Source organism: Cryptotermes secundus, unplaced genomic scaffold, assembly GCF_002891405.2.
Source record: "Cryptotermes secundus unplaced genomic scaffold, Csec_1.0 scaffold645, whole genome shotgun sequence".
Classification (NCBI taxonomy): Eukaryota; Metazoa; Arthropoda; class Insecta; order Blattodea; family Kalotermitidae; genus Cryptotermes; species Cryptotermes secundus.
This window is the reverse complement of record NW_019723910.1, coordinates 280,295-306,636: the sequence shown is the minus strand read 5'-3', so window position 1 is coordinate 306,636 and position 26,342 is coordinate 280,295. Positions and strand designations below refer to the sequence as shown.

Genomic DNA, 26,342 nt, shown 5'->3' with positions numbered 1-26,342 from the left:
CATGGCATTGTATCCTAGAAGACAGAACTCTTCATAATACACACGGGTTCATGTGGCCATGTAATTCATTTAAGGGATGACATTCTATTGCAGGTGTGTATAAAGTCGACCTTATGATTGCAGTTGTATTACTACTCTTATAGAGTAGCATGGATATTGTCTGTGGCCAGTAGGCTTGTTAAATAAGTAAGGAATTGTGTAGCGCAAACTTCTTACAGGGCCGCAAAGCCATGTTTTGAACAATAGCAACTTTCAAATGCCTAGGTTTATGGGTCACGGTGGGACATGCCTTGACGGACTGTTCGAATTTAGATGTGAAGGCAGGCAGCTCTCCCAGGGAGACATATCACTGTGCCTATTGGCACGGATAACCTTGAGTTCTCTTGTAGGAAAGCATTCTGCTCCTGATCTATCGATTCCCGTTGCGGATTTCTTCGAGATTAAACTGTCTTGATCTCTTTTAATGTTGTTGTGTTAAAGCACCATTAAATATGAAGACAATATAGTCATATAAAACCTTTCATCGCAACATTCCAGAAGTCTCCTAACAATGGAAATCAATAGGCGGGAACGTAACAGATCTGTGAAGTATTCTTTTTGCGTTAGTACAATGGGAGACAGGCAGGTTACTGACTCTCGGAAGCCCCAGTGTGTTTTCTTAGGGCTGTGAGCCTTTGCCATGGAAAACCAAACACCACTAGACACAGTTATTTTGTTTCTTGACATTAGCCATTGCCCCGTTCTTTTTATTTAAAACAAGCAAAGTTTCGGAGACTGGATTCTGCCTCCGTCTTCAGGTGAAACCTACTAAGTTGGAAGATATGGACTAGCTCTATCAATTAGGCCCAACTGAGTAGGTTTCACCTTAAGATGGAGGCAGAATTCAGTCTCAGAAACGTTCATACGCCATCATCACAAACCTTTAGATCAGTTCAAAATGGTTCTGCCGATGTTACAACGCACTTAGGATTACTGGATTTCTGGACCATGCCCATCGTTTAGTATTCCGAATAGAACACAACATGTCGAAAACGGGATTTGTTCCTTCGACAGATGAGGTACCGTTGTGTTCTGTTCGTAACACTAGATGAATATCAAGGTTCAGAAATGCAATAATACCAGTCGCGATCTGCAGTTTCGCGTTACAATCTTTACGTTTTCAGACAGGAGATGGGAAAACACACGATATTTAAGCCATATACAGCAAACCTTCGCTAATCCGGATTAATTTGTGGGCGAGGTCATCAGACTTTAGTGATAATCCGGATAAACGAGAGCAAAAGATAGCCTTAAAATACTGAGAAAACAAACAAATAGATTAATAATACACGTAGTGATGATGAAAAACAATGAAAAATATCGCCTTTATTTAAAGACCATGAAGAGACAACAATTGAAATCCAGGGTCTCCTTTATCCAGCTGAAGCCAATCTTTGGTACCTTCTTTCTTGGTTTCAGTCTCTCCAGCTGCCCTCAATACAGTCTCAAAGTCCTCTTGCTCTAATCCAATGTGTCTTTTAAAATATGTACTCCACTGTGAACAGCGTTTTTCTTTTTTCATTTTTCATATTTCGATCCGGGTTATCCGACATGCGGATTAACTGTAACCGGATTAGTGAGGGTTTACTGTAGTTTATTGTCACTGCAAACGGGCATGTAGAGTAAGTATGACTAAGCGGATAAAAATGAGTTATAATTAGTCTCACATGTTCTCTGCTTGAAATGAGCCACATAATAAGCAAGATATGGGTTTAACTTCGTGGGTTTGTTATCCGTTACAGCAACAACAAAAACTACTACTACTACTACTACTACTACTACTACTACTACTACTACTACCATTCCGATATATTATTGTACTACTACCACTACCATTCCATAACTATCACCAATACCATAGTTGCTATAAAAGTTGTTGGATGAGTTTTGATTTGGTTCGCATTGGTGCAATTTACACTACTGTCTATAAATCTAAAAACTTTCCCATACACACAGTGTTTTTAAGAAAGGACTCATCGTACACAATGGAACATATCACAATAAAGTGCTCAATAATCTATAGACCGCCGATCACAGTGGCCGTGCGGTCTAATGCATGAAATCTCTTCGTCCGCTCGAACACCAGGATAAACGGTTCGAATCCCAATGAAGGCATGGATGTTTATCCGTATGTTTATTCTGTGTTTGTGTTATCCTGTGTAGATAGCGGCTTTGCAACGGGCTGATTCCCCGTCCAAGGTAACCTGCGGACTGTCTAAGATTAAGAAACTGAAGTGAAACGAAGCGTTTCGCTGATGCCCTATGCTCCAATTGGGAGCAACAGAAATATAGATAGATAGATNATAGTCACCGCCGTGAAAGCCTCAAATCTTACACGTTCATTACCTTGTTCACAAGAGCCCTCCATTTGTCCCTATCCTGGGCCAGATAAATCCAATCCATACCATCCCATTCTCTCTCTCTAAGATCCATTTAATATTGTCCACACACATACGCCTTGGTCTTCCCAGTGGTCTCTTTCCCTCTGGTTTTCCCACCAATATCCTATATGCATTCCTCTTCTCTCTCCTCCGTGCTACATTCCCTGCCCATCTCATCTTCCTTGACTTGATCATTCTAATTATACGTTCGGAATCTCTACATTGCATATCTAAGTAACGCTATTAGCTTTACGTTAATTAATTTGTTATGTAAATTCGCTTGCTATCATAGCGTAGACCCTATGCAAAACCGCAAAGAAACTTATTTGAAAAAAAAAAGTGCTCTTAACCGGAGTACATATTTTTATTCTTCTTATATTGCGGTATGTCTCTGAAGAGAGAGTTTCGACCGTAACGAGAGCGATCAAAATCTAATTGATCTACCAGAATGAGTGCTTACTTGTGTGTGTATGCAGCCTAACGGTAATGATTTCATTTGTAACGTACCCGGTTAGAATTCCGGCCAGGGTCGGCCTTCTTGTCCATCTGAACAGAACGTCTGTGGCGGTCTGCGCGCCTTCAGGCAATACCAGACACTGCCTTGAGGCAGGCCATGACCGTTTCCTTTCACATTCCTCCTCTTCGTCATGCGCAATCATCCCATTCGACATTAATCTCAAAGGCTGACATAACGTAGTAAAACAACAACAACAGACAATACACGCGTTGAGTGTGCATTTCTAGTGTACGTAATATTCCTGCCCAAACGAGAGGGGTGGAGCACGCGGTAGCGTGATTGGTTGAGGCACTATGCTACAAGCCGGAAGGTCGTGGGATCGAATCCCGATGAGGTGGATTTTTTCAATTGTCCTAATCCTTCTAGCACTGGGGCAGATTCAGCCTCTGACAGAAATGAGTACCAGGAGTATTTCTGGGGGTAAAGTGCGGCTGGCGCGTAAGGCTGACACCCTTACCGCCATCTGTGAACCGATTGTTTAGAAAATGTGGGAGCCTCAATATCTCACAATCCTATGGGCCTCCAGGCCCTGTTAAGGGAATACCTTTACTTTACTTAAATGAGACAGGTACCCTACCAAGCACAATATAGAGCTGAAGTTGTGTTGACGTATTCTGAAGACTTTCACTCGCTGACGGATAGCACAGTTGCATGATGTCAAGGACACCTTTTTATTTTACTATGAAGAGTATTATCTTCTGGGGCGTGACACAGTGAAGTATTGCAGAAGTTCACAGACTTTCGGAACAATTAACCGACTTTATCCAGGTTCGAAGACGAAGCCAAGCAATCTTCATCCGTATATGTGGTTACTAGAATTTCAAAATGTATAATTGTTACAGAATGTGAATATTTGAGAACAAGCTTCTGGCGATAATGTGTGGATTGAAGAGATAAGAACGAACAGGAGGATGGAGAAAATTACGTAATGAGGAGCTTCATAATCAGAACTCTTCACCAGATATTATTTGGATGATAACATCGAGGTTCTCCAGGTTGAGGGTTGGACGCAAGGCTGACAACCTTGCTCTGTAATACAATTACTGTTGCGAAATATAGAGAAGAGAAAACCGGGTGGTTTAATTGAAGACAAATATGGCAGAATCATCTAAGGAAGACTATGGCTTGAAAAGGAATGTCTTGCCAGTGTTAATGATGATCATCATCAGATGAAATCGATGAGCTGGAATGGGCGGAACATGTAGCATGCATGGGGCAGCTGAAATACACGTCGAGAATTTGAGTCTTGAAATTTGAAAACAAGAGAACACTTGGAAGCTTAGGTGTAGATGAGGAGATATTGGTCTTTTAAAGGGATCTGAAGAAAATAACATACGAAGGTGTGAATTCTAGTCAACTATCCCAAGACAAAGTCAAAGTCAAAGTCAAAGTCAAAATCAAAGTTACTTTACGACTGGCGGTTTATAGCCAATCAGTTCGTCTTGACGCAAAGCCCCTTGAGACTCACGATCAGAGTTTTTTCAACTGAACTCTTGCGGCCATAGTCCTTATGCAACATCCTCTCCGAGGAGAGGATAGGTTTGCCTCTTATGAACATGCTTGGTCATTTCGCAAGCGTATGTTTCGCACATATAACATGTTATTGAAAATTCTTCCTTTTGCACGATACGTATAAAAGTCCTCTGTCAGTCCAGGTTTCGGAAAGCAGACCATGCTTATCTTATTTATTTTATGCTACAACGGAAGCTTAGTCACTTGAACGGTCGCAAGCTTCACCACCGCCAAGTTTAAGTCTCTTATATTTTTATTCCAAGACAAAGGCCATGGGTGAGAATTTATTTCCGATGGGTTCCAGAAAGTTGCGAATTCATTGGTTAGCTGAGCAGCTATCAGTCTGTCACTATGATCTTTGCTTTACGGAATTAACATTTTAATATACTGTGATTGTTATGATTGTAAAGTCCAAGAAGCTGAGGTTCAGCTTATCCGTCCGCTTACAGACCAACGAATCGGACGTCATTAAGCATCGGATCTTGTTCTGATAGCGCCTGAACGACGCAAAAGAAGCGATTCTTACCAACTGACCACAGTGCAGCAAACATCACTACACAATTCCCGATTAACGTCATGTTGATGGCGGGAGGGTGATCCCCGACACAGAGCGAAGTACACAGCAGTGGCGGCGCCACTCTATGGCGGTATCTTTAATCTTCAGAAGGATCCAGTGTGTTAAGTAACAAAAGACAGTTATGGCCGCGCCATAGCTCAAGTGGTTAGTCGCTGGCTTCCCACCGCGACGGCCCGGGTTCGATCCCGGATCTGGTCAAGTGGGATTTGTGGTGGACAGAGTGGTGCTGGGGCGTGTTTTCTCCGAGTACTTCGGTTTTCCCTGCCAATATTCATTCCGCCAAATTCTCCATCATCATAATCCCCCGGGGCAGGCTACAATAGGTCACTCAGTGGCCGCCGTGCCGAGTGGACCCAGTTGGACTCCACTCCCTACTAAGCTATGTTCATATTCTTCTTCTTCTCCTCCTCCTCCTCCTCCTCCTTAGAGAGTGAGAGAGAAAAGATAGAAAAGAGAAAGTAAGAACGAAAGAAAAAATAAAAAAGGAAAGAAGAAAGGACGAAATAAAAACAGAATAAAGGAAGAAAAAGGAAGAAAGATATTCGAAAGGAATGAAGGAGGAAGGAAAGAAGGAAAGAATGAAAGAAAGAAAAAAAGCACGCGACGAACATTCACTTTTCATTCATCGCATATTCAGTTCGAATCCCGGTTATATACCGAAGAGTCGGTTTTATTGGATTACAGTTTATTTTGTTCTGGGCGGTTGAGGGAAACATCACAAGCACGCTGTCTTCTCCCAAATTCCTGCCTACAGTTCTTCAAATTCTGAACTTGTACTACGAATTTCAGGGTATGGAGCCAGAAGGAACGAGAGAGGGTTGCTATCTATTTGTATTGGACTACTGAGAGACTGAAGATGTCAGCATTATAACAGCAATTGAACACAAGAGACAATGAAACATTGATTTATATAAAGGGACTGAGTTTAGAAACTCTCATCTTCCCTTCTCTGTTCTAAAACATGTCAGATAAGATATGAAACTCTATAAATTTACGTGTTGTTTTGTACGAAAAATGATCTCTCGCTGCAAGGGAAAAACATAGATTAGACAGCAGTTTCCTCAACCACAACCTTTAACTCTTGATGACGACCACTTCGGTCGAAACATGTCTGAAAACTTTTAAAGTGATTAGCTTTTATTAGGTTTAAAAAAAATTGTTGCACATAAGACTGTAGAACTAAATAAAAAACCTAAGTGAAACGTGTAACAGGATGGTAAACAAAATGCGCAAGACAATATTTGGACCCTAGAGAGAAGTAACAGAGGATGTACACGTATGTGGTTGTTGTAGTCGTGGTGAAAGGTGGTAGTGGACGTGGTAGTGAGCGAGGTCGCAGTTGTGGTAGTGGTGCTTGTGATGCTAATGTCTGTGGTCGTGGTCATAATAGTGGTGATATTTGCGGTGGGGATGGTTGTGGCTATGGACCTGGTCTTGTCGAGGGTTGTGGTGGTAGTAGTGGTGAAAGGATTTATAACTTATACCATAAATAAATATTAGGCTCATTCGGTTTTTTTCAGATCAGGGAGAAAGAGATTGGTTCGGCATTAACACACATTGAGGAAATAACAATTGACTAATCCACTCTAGGGAGAAGAATCTTTCTTGAGAAGCTAAAAAAATTGCTCAGCTATTCAAGAATTTGTCGACCTTTTTGGAACCTAAACTTCTTCAAAAGATCCCATCACCGATTTTTATCTTGAGCAATACGAATTCAGACTTCAACCTACCACCCTATTTCTCTAGAAATATGTTTTAATATTATACATCATGAAAACCCTGGCCTTTCAGAGTGGTCTCTTTCCTTTGTGGTTTCTGACTCAAATCTTTATGATATCCATCCCTCCTCGATTTTATTATTCTATTAATATTTGGCGAAGAGTATAAATTGGAAGGTTTCTAAGTATGTAACTTACTCCCGTCTCACATCTAGGTTCTAATATTGTTGTCGGCACCACGTTCTTCGGCTTCCTAGTCTTAGTGTTGCTCCGTTAATCTGAGAGATCATGTTTCATGCCCACAAAAAAAAAATCCGTGGATTTAGTCCGCAAGCGAATTATACAGACCGAGCGACCGCCGCATGTCGGCGAAGTTAGTGCCAACTTCTATAGCTCAAGCGGTTAGTCGATGGCTTCCCACCGCGGCGGCCCGGGTTCGATCCTGCGTCTGGTCAAGTAGGATTTGTGATGGACAATGTAGCGCTGGGGCAGGTTTTCTCCGAATACTTCGGTTTCCTCTGCCAATCTTCATTCCACCAACTGCTCCACAATCACCCTCACCTATCATCTGGGGCTGGTACAATAGGCCAAAAGTTGCCGCAGTACAAGGGACTTAATCCCACCCCACTAGCAATAAAAAAATAGTGCCAACTTTAAAGCAAGATTTAAAACTATAGCTTTGTAAATTTTAATTTTCACGTGTTTAGATACAGAGGAAAAGAGGAGAGATTAATTTAATCGCAAATTTCGACTAGGTAAGTGACTCCAATTCCCAATTACCTGAACTTTACGCATTTTCGAAAGATTCAATTAAGTACCTTCACATTATGATTTTGTCTTGCATTCTAATGATGAAACATGGGCAGTGAATTGGTTTTCTTCTGTTTCCTTCTACACGATCCCACACACTCCATCAAACAGAGCGTCTGTGTTTTTCATTACAGTATTTACAGTATTTACAGTATTTGGAAGAGACTGTGGACCTGTGGACCTGTGGACCTGTCGTCTGACAGATTACTGATGATGATGATTTACGTTTTCGCCAGCAAATTAATATAATTAACGCGGACAAGAAGTTGACGTAAATGACAAATGGAAAAAACAAGTTACAGAACCTCTAGAGTTTGGGAGCACGCGGCAGAGTAGTTGGTTAAGGCACTGTGCTACAAACCGGAAGGTCGCCGGTTCGAGTTCCGATGAGGTTGTTTTTTTTTCAATTTACCTAATCCTTCCAGCCGCACCATGGCCCTGGGGTCGACTCAGCCTCTAACAGAAATGAGTACCAGGAATCTTCCTGGGGTAAACGGCGGCCGGTGCGTAAGGCTGACAACTTTACCGCCATCTGTGTGCCGATTGTCTAGAGACCTCATGGGTCTTCACTGACTGTTACAGGGATAGATTTACCTTTTGACCCTAGAGTTACATGTAGGCTGACGAGTAATGTTGAATGGACGATATAGAACAGGCTGCGCAGGGTCGAAAGCAGATTAATCTATCTCAGAGCAGAACCCAATGATGGACTTCCGTTAACATGTTGGCGAATTTTCAGGTTCCATAGAAAGCAGCGAATTTCTTTATCACTCTAGCGGCTGTCATCCACACAAAGTCATATACCGTGGAATTAGTTTAACATATTTATACCTTGGTTCACTGTACAACAGATGTGACGCGAGAATTGAAGAAAAGTTATAAACACAGAAGCGTCGTCTCGAAGTGTCTAGGGCAAAGAACTTTCTTATCATCTCCCGCTCCCGCTGCACATCTGCTGGTTCTCGACTTTTATCGATCTTCAACTTTCGAAACAAGATTTCCTGTTGGGGTTTCCCCTTGGTTTGCCAGGACACGAAACTCAGTGGTTTCACGTTTGATGTCGGGATGTCGGTTCATAAAGAGAGGCTTCACTGAGGTTTCTAGTGATTTGCCATTCTAATCTGGTTATCAATTTATCTGCAAATCACATGGTAGACAAAACTTCTTCCCCGCGGGTTCTAGTGTGGAGTAAGTTTAAGTCTGCCTGTCCTGAAGTGCATCTTACACACAACACAGTTCTGGCAGGGTTCCTCTAATGCCTTGTATTGCTGATGGTCACGATTAGCCCACTTCCTTTATTTTGAAAAAGCAAAAGTAGGCTTATTCCATCTCCATCTTGTCTGTGTCTGTTCGTCTGTATATCCCTTTACCAACTTTTGAATGCCTGAACCAATCTTTAAGAAACTTTCTATGTATATCATGACACTTGAACCCATCTCAACGGCGTACTTCAATAAATCCCTCCCATCAGCCTGTGTGTCTGTATGGTAAAAAAAGTAAAGTTGTCCTTGTGCTTAACTAATTACGCACTATGCCATGAAGGCGTATGGAGGAGTAGATGTATAGATCCACGTTTTCTTGACGTCGACACTAGTTGGAGGTGAATGGTAACCTTCATACTTCTTCCACTTTATCCTGTGGAAAGAACCCTTAGTACCCGCTGGATAGGAGACTGGGTGGGCCCCAGAACCGGTCTGGACGACATGGAGAAGAGTAAATTTTTCTTCCTACCAGGACTCGCACTCCGACCCCTCGGTCGTCAAGCCCGTAGCCAATCACTATTCTGACTACACTACCCCGACTTCCTTGTGTCTATATACATATTACCAAATCGTTGCTAGGCAACGGCTCGGGAAAACGATACTGCGGCAATGAACAAACAGGCAGCAAAAGAAGAATTGTTGAAGGTGTCGACTTCTAGGCTGTCCGTGCCCTAACAAAGGACAATAGGCAATTACTTCTCCCCACCAATTCTTATTTCATTTTAAGGCAACAAAATACATTGCAGAAGCTTTACAGCATTACGTTAAATTGCATTGTCTGTTTACATTGTACTGGCGTCAAATCGAAAGTAAAACAGCCATAACCAAGGTTTGAAAATGCGGTAACCTACCTGAGATGAAAATAGACCTCATACGGACCACTTATATTCATGGACTTTGTTTTTAGTCTCTCATTTTAAAATTATGTTAAGTAAACTGATGATGATATCCTAACTGGTTCATAGCTAGTTATGTCTTAAATAAAATTATGCGAAATAATGTCCCAAGATTCCGCGTGGGATTCTGTCATAGCATTACTGACCATTCCACAAAGGTACGTGACTTTTCAATGCAGCAACAGATTCAGGCAAAGGGGAAAAGCTGCCCAGCACAAGCTTATCTTTGGAGTGCATGCACAGTCAGTACCCGTGCATTTACGAGTCTGGTTTGCGACCAAGTTAAGCGACCGTTTTTATCTTATCCGTATTACCACAACAGGAACATGAGTAATGCGGATTGTTAAGAGATGAGTAGCCTACATTATATTCAAATGTTAGCAATCGCAATTACAAATTAATCTTCTGCAAACATCAACATATTGTCACGTGTCAGGTGACTATAGACGGGTTTTGTATTGAAAAACCTGTCCCTGTGACAGGCCGTGAAGATCCATGGGGTGTGAGTCGTCGAGGGTCCTACATCTTGCAGACAATCGGCTGACAGATGGCGGTAAGGTTGTCAGCCTTACGGGCCAGCCTACCCCCAGGAAGATTCCTGATACTCATTTCTGTAAGAGGCTGAGTCGAACCTAGGGCCACGGTGTAGCTGGAAGGATTAGGTAAAGTGAAAAAAAAAGATCAATGACTCAATGAAACACCTTCCATTCTTGTCGCGTATTGTTATAGCTGCGTGTGAACTGGTTCTTTAGCCAGCAACGGATATCCTCCTATTGTTGAGATCGTAACTTCTAGGAATGTTTATACCAAGCCGTGATCTATCAATGGTCATATGCGTCACAATATATAAAAAGGAGTTCCTCTTGGAAAATCTTTTGTTTAACATTTTCATTAATAACTTTCGTGCTAACATTTTCCATTCCAATTATTCTTATGCGACTGAGAAATTTGCCGGTGTATATCGCAAAATAGTCAGAGAGTGAATAGAGAAGGAAGCAGTTGTGGCCTATTTTATGGTATTATCGTAACAAGAGAGAAAAGGTTTTGGAGAATAAGAAATAAGCGAAAACTGAGGGGAATTATGTGTACCCACTGATGTGGGATCGGATATTAAAAGGAAGATATTGTAGTGGTTCAGGCATAATATTAGAATAGATGAAGCAAAGTTGGTTTAGAGAGTTTTTGAGAGGAGACTGGAATGTGACACAAATGAGGGCGGTTGGACCATCTAAAGAATGATTTATGAAAGCTAAAATTGTAGAGAATGGGACAAAAGTCAAACAATAGAGAAGAACGGACATCTTTCGTAAAGGAAGCAAAACGTTCACAGAGGACCTCAGAGTCAAAGCGTATATTAAGCATCACAGGATATGTCTGAATACGCCGAAGACAACTACGCAAAATCTCGGGAAGAATATTTATACTTGAGTCGAGACTCTAACCCGGGACCTTCAAAATACTAAGGAATGCTAACAACTCAACCTATGAGTTAGATCGATATAATCTGTGACTGACGCTGAAAGAATTGTATTTTCTACAAGTTTCCAGCTAACTAACTAACTAACTAACTGACTATCTTCATAGCGCTGAGCCCTTCTTGAGAAGCCGCCTGTGTAGCTACTCAAGAACTTCCCAGGATTTTATGGAACCCGAAGGTTCATTACCGTGTCCACAAGACCCCTCCACACGTCCCTATCCTGAGCCAGATCAGTCCAGTCCATACCACCCCATTCCATCTCTCTAAGATGAATTCTAATATTAACCACCCACCTACGTCTTAATCTTCCTAGTGGTCTCTTTCCTTCTGGCTTTCCCACCGACATCCTATATGCATTCCTTTTCTCCCCCATTCGTGCTAGATGCCCTGCCCACCTCATCCTCCTTGACTTGATCATTGTAATCATACTTGGAGAAGAGTACAAGTTATGAAGCTCATTATTATGCAGTTTTCTCTAACCTCCTGTCACTTCTTCTCTCTTCGGTCTAAATATTCTCCTCAACACCCTCTCCTCAAACACCCTCAGTCTGTGTTCCTCCCTTAATGTCAGAACCAAGTTTTCAAATAACGATTATTAACTTTCTGAACAATATCCACCGTCTTGTTTTTCATTTAATAACAATGTTTCGGAGACTGAACTCTTGTCTCCGTCCTCAGGTAAAAGCCTACTCACTTGGGCTCAATTGATAGAGCTAGTTCCTATCTCAGGGACAGGGATTAGCTCTGTCGAGTGAACCCAAGTGAGTAGACTTTTGCCTTAAGGCGGAGATAGAATGCTGTCTTCACCATGTTGTTTCTAAATAAAAACAGAACTATAGGTAATTTAAAAAATCAATAATTGTATCAACAACGTCACAAATTTTAAAACTCTTTCTTTTGGGAGTCTGCTCTATAAATTTCACAGTTGGTGTTGGTGAAATTCTGAACCAAAGGTCCAGTATCTTATAACTAGATCACAGACAAAACTCTTTAAATATGCACTTAGAGGCCTAACAGAACTTTTGAAGTGCTGTCCTAATGTTACGCTCGCGGGGACCTGCAGAAAAGACAGCGTTACGCAAACCAATTGCAGGAGTATGTACTGTGTAGATACCCACAGAAGTAGAGTAATACTGCTGTGTTTGCAGTTCACTTTCACCGCCTCTCTACCCTGTCTACAGAGCAAGATTCTGCGAATTAGTGGGCACAGGACTTGCGCTGCCTACAAATTAACATCGTCATAATAAGCTGACGACGAATGGAAAGCGAGCAAATGAGCCATTAGTGGGCACTTGTCATATGTCTCTCCACTCTCATATATTTTCAAACACGCATTTCCAATAAATTTCTTTTCATTTATAACGGCATATTGTTTATTTCGCTATATCGGCTTTAGCTGGGACTGTCAGAGGATGAGGACATTGAATTGCGAAAATGTGGATGGAGGAATCATGGGTTCATACGATGTATTACTCTGGCATTTTCCTGGAGGCTCTGAGGAGAACCATGACATACTTCAGAGAGGATAATACACGTATGTCTCCGTACGGAGATTCTTAACCCGGTACATCGCAAACACGAACCAGGATTCATGACTACTCTACAGCGGCCCTCGGGTTTTCCCACGAAACTCCTGTTAGTTCCATGGATTTATCAATTGTTTAATAAAAGGTCAGCGTTTTAATACAATCATTACTTAGGGAATGAGAATGTAATTCCTTGACATTCAGCCCACTCTTATTCATTTTTGATACCAGCCATAATATCGGGTGTCTGAAAGGTATCCAAAATAAAAAATATATATATACTTCGGAAAGTAACTGTCATACACGTAGCCGGTTTATGTCATCGGTAAGGAAAACCCTGTAAGTTTTTTTTTCATGCCCGGCTTACGCGCATGCGCCGCCACATTTCTGCCACCGTGTTAGGAATTACTTGGACAGAGAGATGGCTGGGAGATAGATCGGCAGAAGTGGATCAATCGCTTGGTCTCCAAGGTCACCAGATTTAACCTCACTGAATTTTTTTCTTGTGAGATTATGTGAAGAACATTGTCTACTAGGTTGAGATCAACGGCCTACAACACCTGAAAGCCCGCAAAAGGGTCGCTGTGGCTAAGGAAACAGTAAAACATGCGGGATCGTCTGGATATTTGCTGTGCCACCAGGGAAGCCCACATTTAAATTTACCGAGAAAGTTATATACTCAGAAAAAAAACTTGGATAATTTCCCTTTGTAGTGGTGTAACCCATAAATGTGTATAATAAAAGTTTTCTGATATATAATTATTTTATTTTGGATACATTTCATCCGGACGCTCTGTATTAACTCATAATGCATAAGCCATTTCACTCCACCCATTCCTACCTTTCATCGCTGATGAAATTCAGTATCGGCTCCGTGGTACTGCTCATCATACCTCATCATACATGAACCTCAAGTAAGCGTCCGCACTTTTTTGAAAGCGATTCATACGGATATTCGTATATAACAAATGTTATAGGTACTTTATCATATCGTGACATGTGAATCCATTGCATAGGTAACGGCTTGTTAATACACGTACACGGGACGATTAGCTGGAACAGTCGGTTGTTGAGCAACGGCTCGATAAGCATTGTTCTCACAGCAACTTAGACGTTTCCTGCACAACGGAGATGTCGTTTTCGTGACAACGGCTAGCTGAACTGTTCGACTCGGTGTCCCCTATTCGGTACGCCAAGCAGATATAAAGTAGCAGCAGTAGCAGTAGCCAAGTCGTGTTTTTTCAGCGCTAAGCAGAGCTACGCATAGAGGGATTCGTTATTCAGAAGGAGTTAAATGTGTGAACTGTTATAATCGAGTGTAACAGTAATAGAGACGTCAAATAAATCCAATCATCAATTCTAAAATCCACAATTATTAATCATGTTACCCCGGATACAAGTGACAATATATACACACGTATGTACAATTTATATTTAAGATAAATCCTAACCTGCTTCATACTGGTTTCTTGCTTGTCTCACTCTTCAACCCTGAAGAAGGAGGCGACATGTTCTTCCGAAATGTCGGACTCATAATCACCGCTATGAGAACTTCAAATCTATCTAATATTTCTTATCGATTTCTTATCTCTCATATGCGGTTTTCATCATGTAATCTGCTGATTTGTTAGTTGAATATTGCACGTCTGCTTTAGTCTTACCTCAATGTCGCGTTCTTTCCGTCTTTCAAAAAGACGCGTCAGTAAAAAAAAATGCGAACTTCCCTCTGTGAGGAGCACACTACCGAAAAATAAAACAGACGTAAACTGAATAGCTCATCTTTGTTATAGAAACTCAAGCTTTCGAAAACGGCGTCTGTCTCCGTCATAATGCAAAAATACAAACATAATCAGCAGGGCAAATTAAATGGAACTAAACTCTATCTTCGGATATTATAAATCAATCCCTATTGCTATTCTAAGTTCCAGATCATGTGGCCTCCCGACTTAAGGTGCATATTGTTTTCGATCGCTCCAATACTGGGATCTTGGGTTCGAATCCCATTCGAGTCATGCATATATGTTTATGTCTCTTAGTGTAAATAGAGGTCTTCCAATTGGCATAGTCCCCGATCAAGGAATCCTATCAATTAATTACGTGAATGATTCATCATTTCGGAAATTAAACCTCAACAGGAAGGGGTCAGAGGGTGTAATCAGTAGAAGGAAAAAGAAGAAGACTTTGAAGGTACACCGCGATCAAAGAGTAGATTCCGGGTGTGCAAATCCCGGATACAGAATCCCAAGACCACAAGTTAGCCTTGATTCTCGAAACAAAGTGGGGGATAAGAAAGGTTCCGACGGTTCGTGATATCGCTTGTTGATGTTGCGATACGAAGCGCTGTTTGCTGTCACAGAAACATCCCCGAGAAGGTCCCGCTGACAGATGCCAATTCTCGAAACTTAGTGAAGCCCAATTTACCTTGAATCTTAATTCTGATTGCAAAATATTTCTCAGAGAATTATATTGTTCCCATATATACTAGATAAATGGAATGGTGACTTGGGAATTTTCGTTATCAGAGCTCTGTATTTCATTCCTACCTTTAACGTTTTCTTTGGTACATCTCATTAACCAGTTTTCAAGAAATTAAATTTCGTCTGTTGAGATAGTGAAAGGTAAAAGTTGTCCCTTGCTTAACTACTTAATCACTAGGCTATGAAGAAGTATGGGGGAGTGGATGTATAGATTAATATTTTCTTGACCTCTGCACTAGTTGGATTTGAGTGGTCAGATTCACGTCCCGGCCGCTTTACCCCCGGGAAAGAGCCCCCGGTACCAATTTTGTAGGTGGTTGGGTGGACACCATAGGCGATCTTGACGACACGGAGAAGTGAAAATTCTTGACCCTACCGGGACTCGAACTCCGACCTCTCGGTCGTCCAGTACGTAGCCAGTCGCTATATCATCTGCCTGATAATACCTTCACAAAATAATTACCTAAGATTAAAGCACAATATACCACTGTAGGTCGCGGTGCAAGGGCCGAGGAGGCCTACATTACCTAAGATTAATGTCTATTAAGTATCAGAATACTTTCTGTATATTAACTGCTTCGACTTTCAAACGGGATTTTCCACGTTTGGCAAAAGTACCTAAATGCAGTTGAATGGCAGAAGTTCTTGAACAGTTGAAATATTCCACGGTCCATGTGTTCTCAATCAGTAAGGCTTAGTGGGCTTTTGTCTTTATACTAATTTCTTAGCTCACCTAACTACAACTTAAAAAGAAATATCCGTAGGCGATTACGTTTAATATTTTCACGATTTAGGGTTGTGACTATAGACGGGGTATGGATTGGATGGTTGCATTTATTGACACCGTATACACACTACTCGGACATTCGGAATTACAGGCAAAACAGCGTTTTCGCTGATCTACACACTTTATACTTCACCTTACACACACGCTCTAGGGTTCTCAGTCTTCACTAGTCGTATCCTGGCAACGGATTTCAACACAGTAATTATAATAGTCTCACTGTAACTGCAGTGGAGACTTCTTTTCACAGCCTAATTCCTTTCTTGCCGTTTCTTCTCAATCGTCTTCGCTGCCCCTGTCGCTACAGCTCAGTGTACAGAACTCGTGAAAATATAAATCAAATGGCATTATACCAATGAAACACTAGATGTCACTAGAGTCAGCGATTGTATGATATTACTACATTGTCACATTAATCAGCAGGATGATCAAAAGGAGGAAAAGAAAAAATTATACAACATTTAATGAGGATAAAATTGTCTTTGAAAGTCACAGGATGCGTCACACCTAATTCGCTCACATCTACGTGCCAGAGTCCATCTTGGAGAGAGTTACAGCTGCTCTAAATTTCACGCCATTTCTGCAACCCGAATATTCATTACCATGCTCGCAAGAGCCCCTTCTGGTCCCTATCCTGAGTCAGATGAAACCAGTCCATATCCTCTCATCATATTACTTCAGGATCCATTTTAATAATATACGCCATTCAGCGTCTAGTTCTCTCAAGCAATCTCTTTTGTTATGATATTCGACTATGATTCGTATGCGCTTCTCATATTTATCATGCTTGCTAAAGACTCCGTCCTTCTTCTCCTCCTTGTTCTGATCACCCTGACTAACTGAAAAAGAATTAAAATTATAAAGCTCGTTGTTTTACAACTTTCTCCGGCCTCCTGATACCCCATCCCTCTTAGATACAAATATTCTCCTTAACACTCCGTCACTATCTTCGCTGACAAGCTGCGGTCGCTTGGTCGGTATAGTTCGATTGTGAACTAATACCACGGAGTTCAATTTTTAGTTTTTTTTAACTCCGTCCTCTGGGAGTTTTCCTTCTTTATTTGTGAGGGACTAAGACTCAGACTTGTACAGAACAACGTGAAAATCCTCACCTTTGTATGTTTCAATATTTTAATTCTTAGATAGCAGATGCGAAGGCAAGAACACTGCACTGAATTTATTCCTCTGCCTTTATGTGACTTTATATTTCTTTGCCATCTTCATAAGAGCCCGCCACTGGACCCATATTGAGCCAGATTAATCCAGAGCACATCCTCACACCTCAGTTCCTTGAGATCCAGCTCTTTATATCATGTTCCTATTTACGCGTATCGAACTGTATGCAGGATGAAGACCAAGGGGAACGCCACGGAGAAACTAAGCAAAAGTGTTATCTCTTGGAGGGTGCAACTTTGTTCGGAAGGAAAAAGGCGTATGTTGTTACAGGATGGTTGGTGAGTTGTGGTGTTATCAACCTACAGTCTGCGGACCCATACCGGCCTACGGTATAATTTGTGCCCATTTGCATATCAGTACTCTTAGAGACTGGGCAGTTTGTGTAGGATATTAAAGCGTTTATGGCAGATTTTCGCTATACACATCAATAGAGTCACCTCCCTCAATTACACGTATATACCAATAGGAAAATCCCAACAAATTGTGCAAGAATTTTTTTTTATTATCAATTTTGAGTGTTAACTTTGGAAGATTATAGATTCTATTCAATTTTAATGCCACATGAAGACGTTAATTTTATATTTTCATCGTCATCATGAACTTTGTGGGCCAGAAAGTTAAATCCGCCGATTATAGTGGACGCGCGGTGTAAAGCATATACTGTCTTCGCTCGTTCGAAAGCTTGGATCGTGGTTTCGAATCCAACTAGAAGTATGGATGTGTGTCTGCATTTATTTTGTCTTTGTGATGTTCTGTGTGTACGTCGCGGCCTTGCGACGGGCTAATTCCTCGTCCTAGGAGTCCTGCCGACTGTATGTAGGTTAAGAAACTGAAAAAGCAGCCAAGGTCCACAAGGGCTGTAGAGAGATAGATAGATAGATAGATAGATAGATAGATAGATAGATAGATAGATAGATAGATAGATAGGTAGACAGATAGGGCGACAGATAGACAGACAGATAGAGAGAGAGATCGGCAGATAGATATATAGACAGACAAATAGACAGATAGACTGACAGATAAATAGATAGACAGGCAGACAGATAGATAGTCCGACAGACTGACAGATAAATAGATACATAGACAGTCAGACAGATAGTCAGGTAGCCCGACGGACAGAGAGACAGATAGATAGCTAGATAGGGAGTAAACGCATATATAGAGACATGGAGTTAGATTTCGACTATTATTTCGGTTGCACAATGCGAGACATGTAGTACAGGTCGCCGGAGAGCCCACTGAGGTGTTAACGTTACAAGAACTACAACCACTAGTCTCTAATATCGTGTGCTCGTGTAATGACGAAATAATTACGAAGACGCTCACACATACTACACGGCAGATTCTCACAGTACTAAATCCTGGGACTGCATGTCCTTGCTCCACAGATGTGGAAAAATGAAGAACATTCAAATCTCAGATAAGGAGCAGAATGACGGTGCTGCAGTATCCTGGAAGTTTCTGTCGCGTACAACCAGCTATGCGATAAGAGAAAACCAATACGACGGTGGAAATACATCCGACAATCGACGGAAAGGGGGAAGATGAAAGGAGTGGAGGGAGGTATAAATAGTAAGAGACACAAAGCTGGTGTGAAATAATTGTTGGTAGGAAGAGACATACCGACTGCAAGGTCTAGTGAGAAAGGAATAGCTTAACTGGGGCGCACTGCAGTGGACCAGTCTGTGGGCAGCAACAGTCAGTCAGGGACCTCCCTCCACACTGCAGACTGATAGATCACCGCACTAGGCCGAGACACGTAAGTTGCCATGCGACATGTGCACCTAGACCGCTAGGTTTTTATATCAGAGTATCTTCGGAAATAATTAAATTAATTATAATTTTATGTGATTTGTTTGGACGTAACGAAAGGTGTGTTTTCCACCCTAGAGATTTCTATAGCTTAGTTTAAAAAACTGTAGCTTGAGATGTACAAACAGAAACAATGTTAATTTTTGTCTGTTACTGTTACTTTTATTTATATATTCATTTCTAATGTAAATAAGGGGCCAAATACCAACGTCTGGCAACGTAGGAATAAGAAATAGAACTTTGGATCTGTAGAGGAGATTAATTATTCCTTCAAACCTCAATTAAGCCTAAAGAGCATACATATGTTATGAAAATTAATAAATATCTCCAATTTATTTAATTTTATCATAGCATCACCAACATTCTACAGTATATTTGTGAAAATTTGAAAGTTTTTATGATTAATTCACGCCCGCTGCTGTCTACTGATCTTACTCACAGCCACAGTCAAAACCATGTGCTAACGTGCAGTGTGTTTTTGCATGTTGAAGCGACTTGTTTAGTGTGAGTTCCAGTTATAACACATTCCACTACTCACCTCACACATGAGCAGCTGTAGAATTCTTAACAGCATTCGTCCTGTTGTGTGTCATATATAGGATATATAAGGAGAGCAGTCTATACAACACTATTCCTGAAAAACAAAATAGATCCTATTGTATGAACATTTGTTTTATTTTACTATTAACGCTACAGGAACTAGGACTAGCCTGATGAAGGCCCAATATAAGGGCCGAAACATGTAGCGTCAACAGCAAAATAAAACAAACTGTTGAAACAATACTGTCTATTTTGTTTTTCAGGAATACTGTTGTGTAGACTGCACCCATTATACACATATAGCCTACAGCTGTAGACTTATCTACTTGTACATAATACATCGATATTCAACAATCGATTGAGCGATTATTGGGTTGAAAGTCGCTTCATCATAGCGTAAAATAATAGTATAATTGTGAATAATGGATTGGGAAGAATTTTAATCAAACATGACCTATTTTAAAGAAAAATTACAGCATTTACCAAGACGTAACAGAATATTGCGGAAACCCTGTCAACATACTCGTAATTTTCTCGGGACCATAATTCCAAATGGAGACCTCAGTGCAAAGCTACCACTAAACGCCATTGTCCGGTAATTCAAAGCGGTGTTGTCAGATATTCCGACATATAAGGTGGTGATATGAAACGCGAAAAGAATTTTATAGTCGATGGATAAAATAATAAACAAACTTTAGGTTTTAGAGACAAGTTCGTAAAGCGGAGATTCTGCTCAGTGATGATATCTTCCAAAAACTGATGTCCATGTGAAACCTAAGAGAGCGAAGAAAGGAGAAACTCCGTGTGGCTGTTCATGCAGTGCTAAGCAGTCCTTTCTACTCCCTTCTGTCTCCCGGACCCACAATGATAATGAATAACGTACCTCACTTTGCGCAGCACAACTAACACAAATTATACTATTACTAACGCGCCTAAACATGTTTATTTACAACACGAAAATCAAAGGAAATGGCGTGGCACTGAAACCGAAGGCATAATTATCTGTATTATAGTAGCGTAAACGGGGCCGTCTGCACAGCAATAATATCTTCAAATTAAAGACAAAATGGATACTTAAATAGTCACACTTGACGGTGTTGTTTTTGTCTTTGGATACTAACGCATCAACATTTGTTTTTATTATTATTTTTAAACACAGGTGTTGCGCTACATGTTTCGGCCTTTCCTAGGTCATCATCAGAGGAGTCACGAGAATATCAATCTAAGTTCTTTAATTGAACTATCTTCATATGGATCTATATTTTATGAGTGGGTTTTGTTTTTAATAGCTAATACAACTTTGTAAAACGTAACTTGACAACATACCCCAAACTCTGGTAATATACGGTTTTTATCTAAATTTAAGATTATTTTATGACTAACATATATTATGGCCGCGCCAGAGTTCAAGCGGTTAGTCGTTGGCTTCCCGCCGCGGCGGCCCGGGTTCGATCCCGGGTCTGGTTAAGTGGGATTTGTGGTGGACAAAGTGGCGCTGGAGCGGGTTTTCTCTGAGTACTTCGGCTTCACCTGCCAATCTTCATTCCACCAAATTCTCCATCATCATAACCACACGGGGCAGATTACAATAGGCCAATCAGTGGCTGACGTCCCGAGTGGACCCAGTTTGACTCCACCCCCCACTAAGCGAATTAAAAAAAAACACACATTATAATTTGCGTTTAATATAACATGTCTTTGAAATAAAATTTAACAATTTAAAGAATATGTCCCTACTTTAATTACGCGTTGATTCTAAAATTGTCTTAAAATTGAGCTTAGGACCAAAAATAATCTCTTTTTTTGTCATCGTTATCATCGTGGTTGTTGGTTGATGAATCATGGATGCGAAGGGCCCTTATTCATAGCTCAGTCATATTGATTATTTTTCTGTCGTCGTGTAAATGGTTATACACTCATTAGGGTCACCCTCGGGTAGTTTTGTTTTTCATATGTGTGTAGTTTAAGTGACTCTTATTTGGTTTTGTGTATGCGAATGGGTCCCTGTTGCAGTAGTGCTATTCAACGTTGCAGTGTTGTCTGCATTGATCACTCGTAATTGAAAATTATGCATGAAAAGACATGAAATAAAATAGATTGTAAGATACATAATTCTCTCCAAGGATATTGGCATCTTTACATTCGTCTTCCTCTCCAGTTTCTGAGAGATGTAATAGTCGACTGTAAAATATTGTTTTTTTTTTTAATTCGATAGATCATATCATAACACCCCATAAAAGGGGGTAGAACAAAAGTAACACTATTCAATACAAACTGTTTGGGTGCTGAAATGAAAGGATAAATGAAAAGTTCATTTATCTGTAACGATAATGAGATACGATTAATGAAATCTGACCATACAAAAAACTAATTGTAAAACTAGATTATAACAATAAATAGTAGACAGAAACTAAACGAAACAGAATAATCCAGTTCAGTACACTTACATTGAAGGAATTCAGTTCATGCCGTACTATTACGGAATGTTTCGCAATTTTAGTGTTTAAGTATGAAAGTTTCTTGAAAGTAATTTATTAGGTAAAAACGAGTTGATTTGTTATGTTATCTAATACATGTTTTAACTCGTGAAATAGTTTCTCAGCCTCCCCGCAACGCAATAGTTAGAGGATGTATAGTCTAAATACAAAATATGGCGGTGAAGAACTTGATTGCTGTAACTTGAACAACGGCTTTCGGGCTCTGAATGGGGGGGAATTAATCTAGACCGAAGGGCCGTGGCATAGCTCAGGCGGTTAGTCGTCGGCTTCCCACCGCGGCAGCCCGGGTTCGAGAACGGGTCAAGTCATGTGGGATTTCTGTTGGACAAAGTTGCAATGAGACAGGTTTTCTCCGAGTACTTCCGTTTCCCCTGCAAATTCGCATTCCACCGACTGCTCCACAATTATCTCATTATCTCTAATCTTGGGCTGGGACGATAAGCCAAACAGTGGCCCCAGTACCAAATGGACTCAGTCTCACTCTGTAACAAAAATAATAAAAAAATACCAAGTTTTATGGAGATTGGTTCAGTCATTCAGAGATAGTGGGGGAGAGGATAAACAGAGAACGAGGTGATAATAGGCTTTTTTTATTTGTTAAAAAATAAGAAAATTATGTTAATGACTGCTTTAACAGAATTCAACAATAATTGGAAATAGTTTTAATAAAGTTATAGGATAATGAACTAGGAAATGAAAGACACAATGAAATACACGTAAAAATATGTGCCTGATGACCTTACAAGGTGAAATTATGTCGTAGAAGTGACATTCATAAAAAAAAATAACAACGTAGGAGACCAGCTGCTCACGTGCACCACGGGAAGTCGCACGTTCAAGATAGCCCTTACAGATTAAATCTTGAAGATGAATAATTATCTTCTGTCCAATGTCAAGGTTAAAAACGCATTCAAGCTCCATACACTTCACGGTGGCAGTGCTTAATTAAGTGCAGTACAAACTTGATATTAATGCAGATGTAGAAGGTAATNAAGCTCCATACACTTCACGGTGGCAGTGCTTAATTAAGTGCAGTACCAACTTTCTTTGTCTTTACCTTATGACGATATTAATACAGATGTAGATGGTAAAAAAGGTAAAGTTCTCCCTGTGCTTAACTATTTAAGCACTACGCCATGAAGGTGTATGGGGGAGTGGATGTATAGATCCATATTTTCTTGACCTCGGCACTAGCTAGAGGTGAGTGGTCAGCTTCACGCCCCTGCCGCTTTACCGCCTCGGGAAAGGAGCCCCAGTTACCCCTTTTGAAAGGAAGCTGGGTAGGCCCCAGAGCCGGTCTGGACGACGTGGAGGAAAAATAAGTCAAGGTATTAGAAATAATAAACTTAAGCTCTACAAGAAAAACTGTGTCAGCTTCTTATCATGGTACTTTGACTTTGCTTGTGTATTATCATTTCTGATAGGCGGAGCTCGGGCAGACGGAAACAGATAAACATAAAATTCGTTAACTTGACGAAACAGAATAGTTCTCTAGAAGCTAATAGTCCCGCAGCTGGTCCATAACTACCCCATCTCTTACGGAGCTTGGCGTTTCAGTACTGGTGTCACGTGAGTCCACACTTAAGTTTCTTAGGAGTAAAGCAGTAAATAAGATTTCATCACACAATCCATCAGAATAGAGGTTTTCAAATTCTGTGGTACAGCGACTCTGCCTAAAATGATACCTAAATTTACGTCACCCCCACCCTAATCATGTCTGTCGGTTAGTGGAAAGGGCAGTTCTGCATATTTGTCCACGTTCCTAGCAGGCTGTACGGTGACAGTGGGAACATGAATACTGCATTAACCTGAATATAAGAAGAGTTCTTTTCAAAACACCGCTTCATAGGAAAGAGAGGTCGCCTAATCCTAGGACCCTTAAGAACAGGTATGAAGGTGATGAGTTCTAATTCCTAATTCTAATGGCATTTGTGACAGTATCTAGAATTATATTTAAAGCATTAAGTTTTGAGTTTTTTCTGTTCTCAGTACTAAATTTTTACTTCCTTTTGCTTAAAATGCTCAGAACTAAAAAAACATGTTTAGTTTTGTCAAAAATCTTGTTTTTTCCTTGAAGAAGTATAGACTCGCAATATAATAGGACTTATAAGGTAGATTTACAAACACGTCACACTTCACTCACTCATGGAGCTGAGCCCTTCTTGAGAAGCTACCAATCGTGCAGCTACTCAAGAACTTCCCAATATTTTATGGAACCCGAAGGTTCATTACCGTGTTCACAAGAGCCCTCCAGCGATCCCTATCGTGAGTCAGATCAATCCAATCCACACCATCCCATCCTATCTCTCTGAGATAAAATTTAATAATGTTCACCCACCTACGCTTTGGTCTTCTTAGTGGTCTCCTTCCTCCCGGCTTTCCCACCAATATCCAACATGCATTTCTCCTCTCCCTATTCATGCTACATGACCTGCCCATCTCATTCTCCTTGACTTAATCATTCTAATTCGCCTAGGTACACTTCACACTTACAGTAAGCTGTAATGTCTGTGTATAGTCACAAAAAATTGCAAGATGTTTCCTGAAATTACTTGTCAAAACCGCTCGTGAATACAACTATATTTTACATAATCCGTGAGAAACCTCAGACCTGGGTGGCGATTATCACTTAGGAGATTAATCTGGCAATGGGTGTATTATTTTGGAAGAGGGGTGTCGCCAGGTACGTGTTTCCCTTATGTTCAACAAACTGCGTAACAATTTGCTGTAACATTCGGTCTCACGTGAACTTTCCTTTCTCCTCTACTTCTTATGCAATGACTCTTCAAGATGCAGACTTTTTATCTGAACTGCTACTTTCCCATTGGCAATTCAGTGCACGGAACGAGGAACCCGGGCCTTCAGTCACTGTTCCATAGTCACTTCACGCTGCATGATCATAAAAGAGAAATTTATACGAAACCCAGAATCCGTTAGGTTAACTTTCCTTAACAGCTGATAGCGTTTTAACTGTTGATAGCCTGAAAACTACAGTTAGCTTTATGTTATGCAGGTCTACAATATTCCACAATTTCTCGTGTTTTGGTTGCTTCCAGCTGCCAAATTGCATTTTATCCTTCCTGCGTTTTGACTCGCTCCACGTCGTGACAGGACGAATGGTGACGAAGAAGGGCATAAGTCTCACAAACGGTTATCNCCCCCCCCCCCGCCCAGATGTATGGAGAAGGAGCACTCATAGAAACTGTAGATCCTTGGAAGATGATAGATTGTAACAATATAGTTTATGTGCCCTTGTGCATAATTCTTAATTTCAATAATGTTCAATAAAAATTAAAATGACATCCCTTCTGCTATGGGCTGGACGGCCGAGAGGGTCGGTGTTCGAGTCCCGGTAGGGTCAGGAATTTTCTATCCTCCACGTCGTCCAGATCGGCTCTGAGGTTCACCCACCCTCCTATCCAATGGTACCCGGGCTTTTCCCTGGAGAGTAAAACAGCCGAGGAGTTTCTAAAAAAAAAAGAGCTATACTCTAGTGAACTAATATAATATAACATAATATGTTAAAATATTAGACAATTAAATTATAACACCGACACGAATTCATGAACTGAATCCTAACGAAACCATAACAAAACTGTGGTTTCTCCCTGATTTAAATTCCAAAAATTTGTATTAAAATTATATAAGGTACCAGTGTGATGGAGCAAAGGTTACGTACATGTAGATGTAGTTTTTTTGGGGTAAATTTGGAATCACAATAATTAGACTGTAAGATTAAAAAACAGTAATAAGCACATGAACCGGGAAGCTTGGGTCTACAAGGAAGTGTACAAGCAATTCCTGACTAATCAGAACGTTAACACGGCAGCGTAAAGGCTGACACTGAGGAAGAGCTATATGAAGTGGGCCATAAGCACTATGGCAGACGGAAAATGCTGAGTAGGAGGAGGCGGCATACCAAAAAGAGTCAACCCCTTCTCGATCGACAACCAATAATCAAGCCACACCGACCCAAAATCACGTCAGAGTAGGAGGACCCATATACCCGGAACACGACGAGTCAGCGAGCAGAGGTTACATAAACCCGAGACGAATCATTTTATGATTCTATTCTATTCATATATTATATTATTATTAATGTCATTATTACATTAGTATTACATTTGTGGCCATGAGTGGACGCTGGTTAGTGACGGCGAGCCTCTTCTTCCTCAGCTCAAGTAAGTGAAACCATCTTCATATAGCCATGATCATTAAGTGTAACAGTGTAAAGTGTAAAGTGTAACCCCAGGGAGAGATAGGCTAACCAGATGGTCTAGATTCATTCAGTGATTCCAAGGCATAGAATACCCGACAGCAGGGTGACAGGAGGTAGAAAT

General features: G+C 40.8%; 2 protein-coding genes across 5 annotated transcripts in view; one reads left to right on the top strand and one right to left on the bottom strand.

Moving 5' to 3' along the window:
- Window positions 1-26,342, top strand: part of LOC111862106 (organic cation transporter protein) — a 103,120-nt gene that overhangs the window by 31,701 nt on the left and 45,077 nt on the right. Inside the window, exon 1 of one of the 3 annotated variants that reach the window (XM_023847231.2) lies at window positions 18,753-18,911. The exons of the other annotated variants lie outside the window; for them this stretch is intronic. The gene's annotated coding sequence lies outside the window, so the exon portion shown is untranslated. Of the gene's footprint in view, window positions 1-18,752; window positions 18,912-26,342 lie in introns of those variants that run through there. 3 annotated transcript variants of the gene reach the window in all.
- LOC111862107 (organic cation transporter protein) overlaps window positions 1-26,342 on the bottom strand; it is a 105,088-nt gene that overhangs the window by 60,605 nt on the left and 18,141 nt on the right. The window contains exon 1 of one of the 2 annotated variants that reach the window (XM_033750557.1): window positions 2,928-3,053. The exons of the other annotated variant lie outside the window; for it this stretch is intronic. The gene's annotated coding sequence lies outside the window, so the exon portion shown is untranslated. Of the gene's footprint in view, window positions 1-2,927; window positions 3,054-26,342 lie in introns of those variants that run through there. 2 annotated transcript variants of the gene reach the window in all.